Below are 9,502 nucleotides of genomic sequence, written 5' to 3'. Positions count from 1 at the left end.
GTTATTGTCACCGTTTTAAAATATTTGTTCTGAAACGCTACACTACGCATTAAGGTAGAAAGCAGAAATAAAAAGTATCATAATTAGAAGGTGGGAGAATTGTTCTACCAATAAAAGACCCAAATTAACAGAAGTGGACAGATTCAGTCCAGCTTATCAGCAAGGATAACCCGATCTAAAGGACGAGGAGGACACAGGCTTTCTTTGGAAAAGGAACAGTGGGAGTGTTAGATACAGAGCCAGGTCATTCTAAGAATTATCTCGGAACAGACAACAGAGGAAAAGAAGAACAGGGCTCCGCCCCCAGGGAATGGAGCTGGCAGGAATGGAGCCGGAAGCAGGCTCCAGCCAGCTGGCTTGATCCACGGGGCGATGATACCCTGGCAGGGGAAGCAGCAAAGCCCTGAATCCCTAAGGAGAAGAGAGGCAGGAAGGGACTCCAAACTGGAGCTATAGACACCCTTGACATAAGCGCCCTTAGGTGAGAGCAGCAGAGCAAGAGGTTTTGATATGGTGGGTTGGACCATCATTGGCCCAGAAGTGCAGGCAGCCTTTCCTAAGTGGATACTTCTCTAACTTACAGCTGGTTTGAGAATACTGTCGGACAGGCCCTTGTGTATCAAGGATTGTGAATGACATATAAATAAATCATTATTTTTGAAATACATTAATGAAAGACATTGTGTAAAAGTTTGAGCATTTGACACGGTGGATTATTCTCTTTTTGCTCAGTAGATGTAGCCCTGTGAGTGGACTAGAGGGCCAGAAATGCCAAAAATGTTCAAGGGCCCAGTCTTGGGTAAGAAGGAGTAAGTGTATTCACCCTGTGTCTCCCACTGAATGAAATGATAAAAACTGGACAGAATGCATGGAGCAGCTGTTTGGGCACTCTGAAAATAAAGAGTAGCAGATATATTAGGGAAGAAGACCAGAATTTGAAATACCACTCAACTGGCAGTGAGTTTACCATCTTTTCTTCCCTCTGATTGCCCTGGTCTAAACTTAACGTGCTGAAAGTAGCCAATGGAAGAGAGAAATTCAGGTGAAATCTTCTATCTCTGGCTTGAGGAGTGGGAAAAATAACTTCTAACATCAGAGAGATTGTGGAAACCTATGTCTTTCAGAAGGACACTTGGAAAATCAGGAATGAAGGAAAAGCAACAGAAATGGAAATAGAAGGTTCTTCTTCTTTTGAGTTCTTTAAAGTATGTTTGATGTTCAAAAGCAAACACTTTTATAATGTCTGATGAGGATTTTGATGTATTCAGATGTAACATATAAGACCAGTGTAACATAAAAGGAAGCTTAAAGGGACCTGTATGCTTGTGTGGTGTTTTAAAAGTGTATGTACCCCAGGAAAAAAAAGTTCTTAAATTTAATCCATGCCTGTGGGTGTGAACCCATTCTAAGGAGGACCTTTTGATGAGGCTACTTCAGTTAAGGCGTGGCCTATCTCAATCAGGATGGGTCTTAATCCCATTACTAGAATCTTTATAAGAGAATGAAATTTAAACAGACAGAGAGAGAGAGGTGAAGCCACTGGAGGCAATAAGCTGAACATGGAAGAAAAAGGAGAGCCCAGCAGATGCCGCCATATACCTTGCCATGTGACAGAGGAGCCAAGGATTGCCAGCCTTGGCAATCCACAGAACACCACAGTCGTTGGGGAGAAAGCATCACCTTGATGATACCTTGATTTGGACTTTCCTTTAGCCTCAAAACTGTAAGCAAATAAATTCCCATTGTTTAAGCCAACCCATTTCATGCTATTTGCTTGAGCAGCCTAGGAAACTAAAACAGTTTATAGGATTTTACATTGCCATTGAATTGGTAAAATACTGATTCTAACTATACCGTGGAAAGTTAAGTATGCATATTGTAATCTCTAGAGCAACCACTAAAATCTAGGGAAAAAAGATACAATAAAAATAGACAAATTAAAATTGAATGCTAAAAAGATGTTCAAATAACTGGAAAGAAGTCAGGAAAAGGGAAACAGAAGCATGAAAAATAGAGGGAACAAGAAAAAACCAAACACTAAAATAGCAGACCTAAGTGCAAACATATCAATAGTTATGTTAAATACAAATGGTCTAAATACACAAATTAAAATATAGATTGTCAGAATGGATGAAAAATATTTTTGAACTAACTATGCTGTCCAAAAGAAATTCACTTGAAATACAATGTTGTATCATGCAAACACTATTTAAAGAGCTGAAATGGTTATATAAAAAAATTTTTTTGAGGTGGTAATGAGGACTGAACCCAGGACCTTGGGAGCAGGCATTCAACCACTGAGCTATATCCATTCCCCATGGAATGGCTATATTTTGTCAAAGAATGCCTCAGAGAAATTACCAGGGAAATAATTACAGGGACATTATATAATAATAAAAGGGTCAATTCATCAAGAAGGCAAAACCAGTCTAAGCTTGTATGCACTTAAAAAAGTAATTTCAAAATACATGAAGCAAAACCTGACAGCACTGAAAGAAGTTATAGATAATTATAGTTGGAGACTTCAACAAGAAAATCAGCAAGGATATAAAAGAACTAAAAGCACTATTAAGCAACTGATCCAATTGACATTTCTAGAACATACTATCCAAAAAGAGCAAATATTAATTCTTTTCAAGGACATATGGAACATTCACCAATATAGACCGTATAATGGATCATAAAACAAATCTTAACAAATTAAAAATAACTGGAGTCATACAAAGTATGTTCTCTGACCACAATGGAATTAAACTAGAATTCGAAAGAACTCTCAAAACACTTGAGAACTAAATAACATGTCATAGTCATGTTAGTTAGGTCAAAAGGCACATCTCAGGGAAATTATAAAATGTTTTAAAATAAAATAAAATGAAAAGATAACATACCTTTAATCTAAATCAGTGCTTGGAAGGAGTTTTTTAGCATTAAATGTTTTCTGAGAAACAAGAAAGATTTCAAATTAATAATCTAAACATCTTCCTATGAAACTAGAAAAACAGAAACAAAACAAACCAAAAGCAAGCAGAAGGAAGGGAACAGTAAAGGTAAGAAGAAATATTAATGAAGTTGAGAATGAAAATAAATAGAAAAATATCAATGAAACCAAAAGCCGATTCTTTAAAAAGATCAATAAAATTGATAAACCTTTAGCCAAGCTAACCAAAGAAAGAAGAGAGAAGACACAAATTACCAAAATCAAGGATAGAGGAGATATCACTACAGATCCTGCATACAGTAAAAGAATAAGAAAGGAATAATGAAAACAACTCTACTCACATAATTCTGCAACCTAAATAAAATGGATTAATTCTGTAAAAATCACAAACTCCCAAAACTCACCCAAAATACAAGAGAGAGCCTGAATAGTCCTATAACTATTTTAAACATTGTATTCTCAGTTAAAAACCTTCTGAAACATGTCCAGTCTCAAATGATTTTGCTGTAAACCAAATATGTAAAGAGGAAATAATTCTGATTCTATCCGATCTCTTCCAGATGATACAAGAAGGAGCACTTCTCAACTCATTCTATGAGGTCAGCATTACTCTGATAGAAAACTGGACAAAGGCAGTCCATATAAAGACTAGTACAGACCAATATGCCCCTGAACATAGGTGCAAAAATCCTCAAGAAAGTATTTCAAATGCACAATGGTGATGCCCAGGCTGTGGGGTCACCTGATGTGGCTGGGGAACCTGCAGAAAGTTGTCTGTACCGAAGTCCAAAAAGCCTCTCATCCTAGCTAACCCCATCAGGGAGCATTGCCTGAAGAAGTGTGAGGTGACCTGTATAACAGAGATGATGACGGCTTGCTGGAAGCAGAATGAATTCCACTATGGAGCATGCAGAAAAAAGACCCAGGACTTCTTTGATTGTGCTTCTAAGACTGAGGCAGCTGGCAAGAATGAGATCAATCCAGGAGATCCCTGGGAAGGTCTGGGAGTTCACCTCCTATGAAATTGAATAAGTTTATACCGAGGTTTCCAAACAAACCTTCCATTAGCTCAAAAATTAAAAGGCATTTTCAAGGACTGGGCTTCAGCTTCTGAGACTATGTTAGAGGCATTTTAGAGATATTTGTATTTCCTCCCCTCTGTGAAGTCTTTGTTATGTCACCCATAACAATAAGAATAATTCTAACACTCTTTTCATCCCATCCATTCACTCTATAAATATTGGTTAATGCATCTACTGTGTTTGTAGAATTTTGCCAAAAACCTATGGAACAAGAGATATGATACCAAAGTTGGAGGGGAAAGGAACTGACCATTATTTAATGATTAAATTCAAGTGTTATCAATAGAAACTATGACGTGTTATTAGATCACACAAATTTTGTTAACATAAAATGAGGCTTGCTCTGTAATTAATAAATGAATCCAATACTAAAACAAAGGGGGGAGGGATTTCAAATCTAACACTGTATAAAAGGAATAATACAACAAAATTAGCTGGGGGTTAACTAGGAATTTAAGGCTAGTTCGAAAGTCAAAAATTAATTAATGTAATTCACTCTGTTATAGGCTAAATAGAGAAAACCACTTGTTCATATGAATTGATACAGAAAAAACATTTGACCAGGCTTCTGGTTGACCAAAACAGTGATGCACGATGGATGCGGTTTCCCCTGCAAAAACTAGCAAAAACTGGAAAAATCATCTTCCTAGTAACTCCAGAAAATAATGAAAGGGTTACAGTAACTGGGTGAGTTACTGAATCAAGAAAACATAGCCTTTAAAGGGTAGGAGAGGAAATTGGTGGACTGGTACCATCAAGAAGGTGACATAAGACTTTCCCCAGAAAGTTCCCCTCAGAGACAAATAATAAAAGGGCAAATCCCACTTGCTTAGAACTCTGAAGGATGATAGAGATTTAAAAAGACTCCACAAATGCTGAATCAAAGGGGAAAAAAAAAAAAAAAAGAAGAAGATAGGAGAGCTGCAACTTGGACCTGCCAGTCTGGACCACTCGCCTCCACACAGTCCCACAAGGCTTAAAGTCATACAGCAGCAGCACCCTGCCTGGGCCTCCTGCCTTGGTCATGGACCACAGAGGGGGTCATGTCAGTGATCTAGAACTCCACCGACATTTCTGGAATGAGGCCCCAGGCCTCAAAGACCCAGGGCAGAACCCAAGTGGTCAGTGAGGGCATGCACACAAAAGGACCCCCAGGAAACAAAAGAGACCCCGGCAGAACTGTTGGCAAACCGTGCACACACCCAACCAGGTCTGTAATTGATGGGATGCCTAAGCAAAAAACAAAACAAACAAACAAAAAGGCATTTTTTAAACACTGGCCTAGCAGGCTCCCTGGGACAGAATACCATAAATTGGAAGTTATTGAAGGTAGAAAAGCCTCACAAGAAAAGAAGGAAACCATCCCAGGTCCTCAAGGAGAAAGCATTGCCTTCGTGATGCCTTGGACTTCTACTAGTCTCAAAACTGTAAGCCAATAGATTCCTATTGTTTGTGCCAACTCATTGTATTGAATTTGTTTTAGAAGCCAGGAAACTAACAACACTTTTTGGTACCAGAAAGTAGGGTGCAACTATTTGCAAAGACCTGAAAATGTGGAAAAGGGTTTTGGAATTGGGTAATTAAGTAGAAGCTGGAAAAACTGTGAGGACTTGATAGAAAAAGTTCAGATAGCTTTTGAAGAGACTGTCAGTAGAAATATTAAAAGTACTTCCAATGAGGCCTTGGAAGGAAATGTTGAATGTGTTATCAGAAATTGGAGGAAAGGGGATCCTTGTTAAAAAGTAGCAGAGACCTTGAACTTGCAAGTGAAGAACTTGGATACTTATCTGAGATTTCCAAGCTAAGAGTAGAAGGTGCAGCCTGGCTTTTCTTTCCAGCTTATTGTAAGATTCAAGAGAGAAGAAATAAGCTGAGAATTAAACTCTTAAGCACAACTGAACCTGAAATTGATGATTTTGAAAATTCTCAGGCTATCTGGGTAGCATGTTCTGAGACTGGCTTCCATCTCCCTGAGCTTTCAAGAAGTGAGTCCCCAGAGGACAGGGTTCGATGTGTGGGTTTAATTGAACAGCCCTTTGCTAAAGAGAGGGTGAATGAACACGGATACAGTCAGCCATTGCAGTGGAAGTCAAGACTGGAAATGCAGTTATGAAGGAAGGGTCTGTGGAAAGTTCTTTTGTTTAAAGATTTATACCCCTTGAACTGCATGCAAAGCTAGCAGGGTTTTTGCAAAATTCGTATGAGCAGAACCACTGGCAGCCTGGACTGAAAGGGACAAAGAAGAGACAAACTGAAGGAAGAATGACTTAAGGGCAGACTCATGGAAGCAAAGGTTTGGAGTGAAAAGATCTTCTGGGGCTCACAGAATGAGTCCACCCGTATGTGTGAAAAGCGCAGATTCACTCCTGAGCATGGAGAGAGCAGACCCTTTGCCCCAGTGCTTGGAGGGGGTAGGCCTTGCACCCCATTGTTCAGGGAGAGTGCTGCCACCCAAGTGCATGGAGATTTGGGGGGTTGTGAGCTGGTGTTTCTGCAGAGCTTGGCCACCATTCTGATGCTCAGAAAGTGTGGGGCCTACACCCCAGTATTTGGGGAGAGCATTGCTTTCATGCAAGTGCTCAAAAGATGTGGGGCTGCTGCTCCATCAGGCCGAGAAGACAAAGCATCAAGCCACAGATGACTCTTAGACCTTGAGATCTAATGGAGTTTGTTGTGCATGGTTTTGGAATTTTGGGGGACCCATAAGCCCTGTTTTCCTTCTAACTTCTCCCTTTCTGAATGGGAGCATTTATCCTATGCCTGTACTACCATTATATATTGGAAGAAGATGCCTTGTTTTCAAGGTTTCATAGGTTCATCAAGCAGAGTGGTTTTGCCATAGGAGGGACTCTTAAAAAAAACTGATTTTTTCCCCCATAACTGATTTTGATGAGACTGTTATTTAGCATTGCTCTAAAATGGCTTAAGCCTTTTGGGATGTTGTGATGGAATAAATGTATTTTGCATGTGGGAAGAATATGTCTTTTAGGGTACAGAGTGTGGACTATGGTGGATTGAATTGTGAACCCCAGTCTGGAAATGTTCTTGGTCTTGGTCTGTATTCTGGTGGGTGTGGACCCAATGTAAATAGGATAACTTGGGAGGTGGAGTTGGCCCAGTGATTAGGACGTCCGTACCACATGGGAGGTCCGCGGTTCAAACCCCGGGCCTCCTTGACCTGTGTGGAGCTGACCCATGCACAGTGCTGATGCGTGCAAGGAGTGCCCTGCCACGCAGAGGTGTCCCCCGTATAGGGGAGCCCCATGTGCAAAGAGTGCACCCCTTAACGAGAGCCACCCACTGCGAAAGAAAGTTCAGCCTGCCCAAGAATGGCTCTGTCCACATGGAGAGCTGACACAACAAGATGACGCAACAAAAAGAAACACAGATTCCCATGCCACTGACAACAACAGAAGTGGACAAAGAAGAAGACCCAGCAAATAGAGAGAACAGACAACTGGGGCAGGCGGTGAGGGGGAAGGGGAGAGAAATAAATAAATCTTAAAAAAAAAAAAAAGATAACTTAAAGATGTGTGGTCCAATTGAATCAGTTTGGACTTTAATCCAGATTTCTAGAGTCCTTTATAATCTGAATAAATTCAGATATAGGAGAAAAAGAGCCATGAGTAACTAGAGGCTGGAAGGCAATGAAACACAGAATAAGAGAGAGAAGATACTGCCATGTGATGGAAAAGCCAAGGAACTGCACAGGTCTCTGGCTCATCCCAGAATGCCAGAGTCTTCAGGGAGAAAGCGTTGCCTTGCTGACACTCCAATTTTGGACTTCTCTTAGCTTCAAAACCATGAGCTATTAAATTCCCATTATATAAGCCAACCCATTGTATTGTATTTGTTTTAGCAGCCAGGAGACTAATACAGGATCTAATTTAATTCTTCTGCATGTTTTCCCAGCACAATTTGTTGAGAAGACTATTCTGTTGCCACTGCATGTACCTAGCACCCTTGTCAAAAATCAATTGGCCTTAGATGTGTTGTTCTATATCTGGATTTAATTCTGTTCACTGATCCATTCGTCTATCTCTGTGCCAGTACCACACTCTTTGATTATTGTAATACAATTTGAAATCAGGACGGGTGGGTCCTCCAACCCTGTTCTTCTTTTTCAATATTGTTTTGGCTATTTTGGATATCCTGTAGCTCCATATATACTTGAGGATTGTTTTTTTTCATTTTTGCCACAAAGTCTGCTAGAATTTTAACAGACTTTGCATTGAAATCATATATTGTTTTGGGTAATATTGACATATTAACAAAATTATCTTTTTCAATCCATGAACATGGGATATCTTGCCATTGATTTAGGTCTTCTTGAGTTTATTTTAGCAATGTTTTGTAGTTTTCAGTATCCAAATCTTTTGTAATCTTAAATTGTTTCCTAGATTTTTTATTCTTATAGGTGCTATTATAAATGGAATTGTTTTGTTAATTTCCTCTTTGAAATTTCACTGCTAATTTATAGGAACACAATTGTTTTTTCTGTTTCTTGTACCCTTCCCCTTTCCTTATGTATTGGCTCTAACAATTTTCTCATGGATTTCTTTGGATTTTCTACATATAAGATTCTGTCATCTGAAAATAGAGATAGTTTTACTTCTTCCTTTCCAATTTTGCTACCTTTTATTTTTTTCCCCTAATTCATCTGGCAAAACCAGTACAATATTATTGAAGGGATTGACACATAGATCAATGGAAAACATTGAAATCCCAAAATAGACCCAAACACATATGGCCATTTGCTATTTTACAGAGGTGTAAGAACAATTAAATGAGAAGAGGATATTTTTTGAACATATATTGGACATCCACTTGCAAAAATTGAAACTTTATCTAAACTTCATACCTTATATGAAAATTAATTCAAAATGCATCATAGATATAAACACAAAATATAAAACCATAAAACTTTATGGTGGGAAACGGACTTTGGCCCAGTGGTTAGGGCGTCCGTCTACCATATGGGAGGTCCGCGGTTCAAACCCCGGGCCTCCTTGACCCGTGTGGAGCTGGCCCATGCGCAGTGCTGATGCGCGCAAGGAGTGCCGTGCCATGCAAGGAGTGCCGTGCCATGCAAGGAGTGCCGTGCCACGCAAGGGTGTCCCCCGCGTGGGGGAGCCCCACGTGCAAGGAGTGCGCCCATGAGGAAAGCCGCCCAGCATGAAAAGAAAGTGCAGCCTGCCCAGGAATGGCGCCACCCACACTTCCTGTGCCGCTGACGACAACAGAAGTGGACAAAGAAACAAGACGCAGTAAATAGACACCAAGAACAGACAACCAGGGGAGGGGGGGGAATTAAATAAATAAATAAATCTTTAAAAAAAAAAGAAAAACAACAACTTTATGGTGAAAGCATAGGAGAAAATAATCATGTGAGGTTTGGCAAAGAGCTCTTAGATGTGATACCAAAAGAACTCTCCAAAAAGGAAAAAAATATGTCAATTTTGTACTTCATCTAAATTAAAAA

The sequence above is a fragment of the Dasypus novemcinctus genome, chromosome 5 (assembly GCF_030445035.2).
Source record: "Dasypus novemcinctus isolate mDasNov1 chromosome 5, mDasNov1.1.hap2, whole genome shotgun sequence".
NCBI classification, from domain to species: Eukaryota; Metazoa; Chordata; class Mammalia; order Cingulata; family Dasypodidae; genus Dasypus; species Dasypus novemcinctus.
This window is presented reverse-complemented; position numbering follows the sequence as displayed.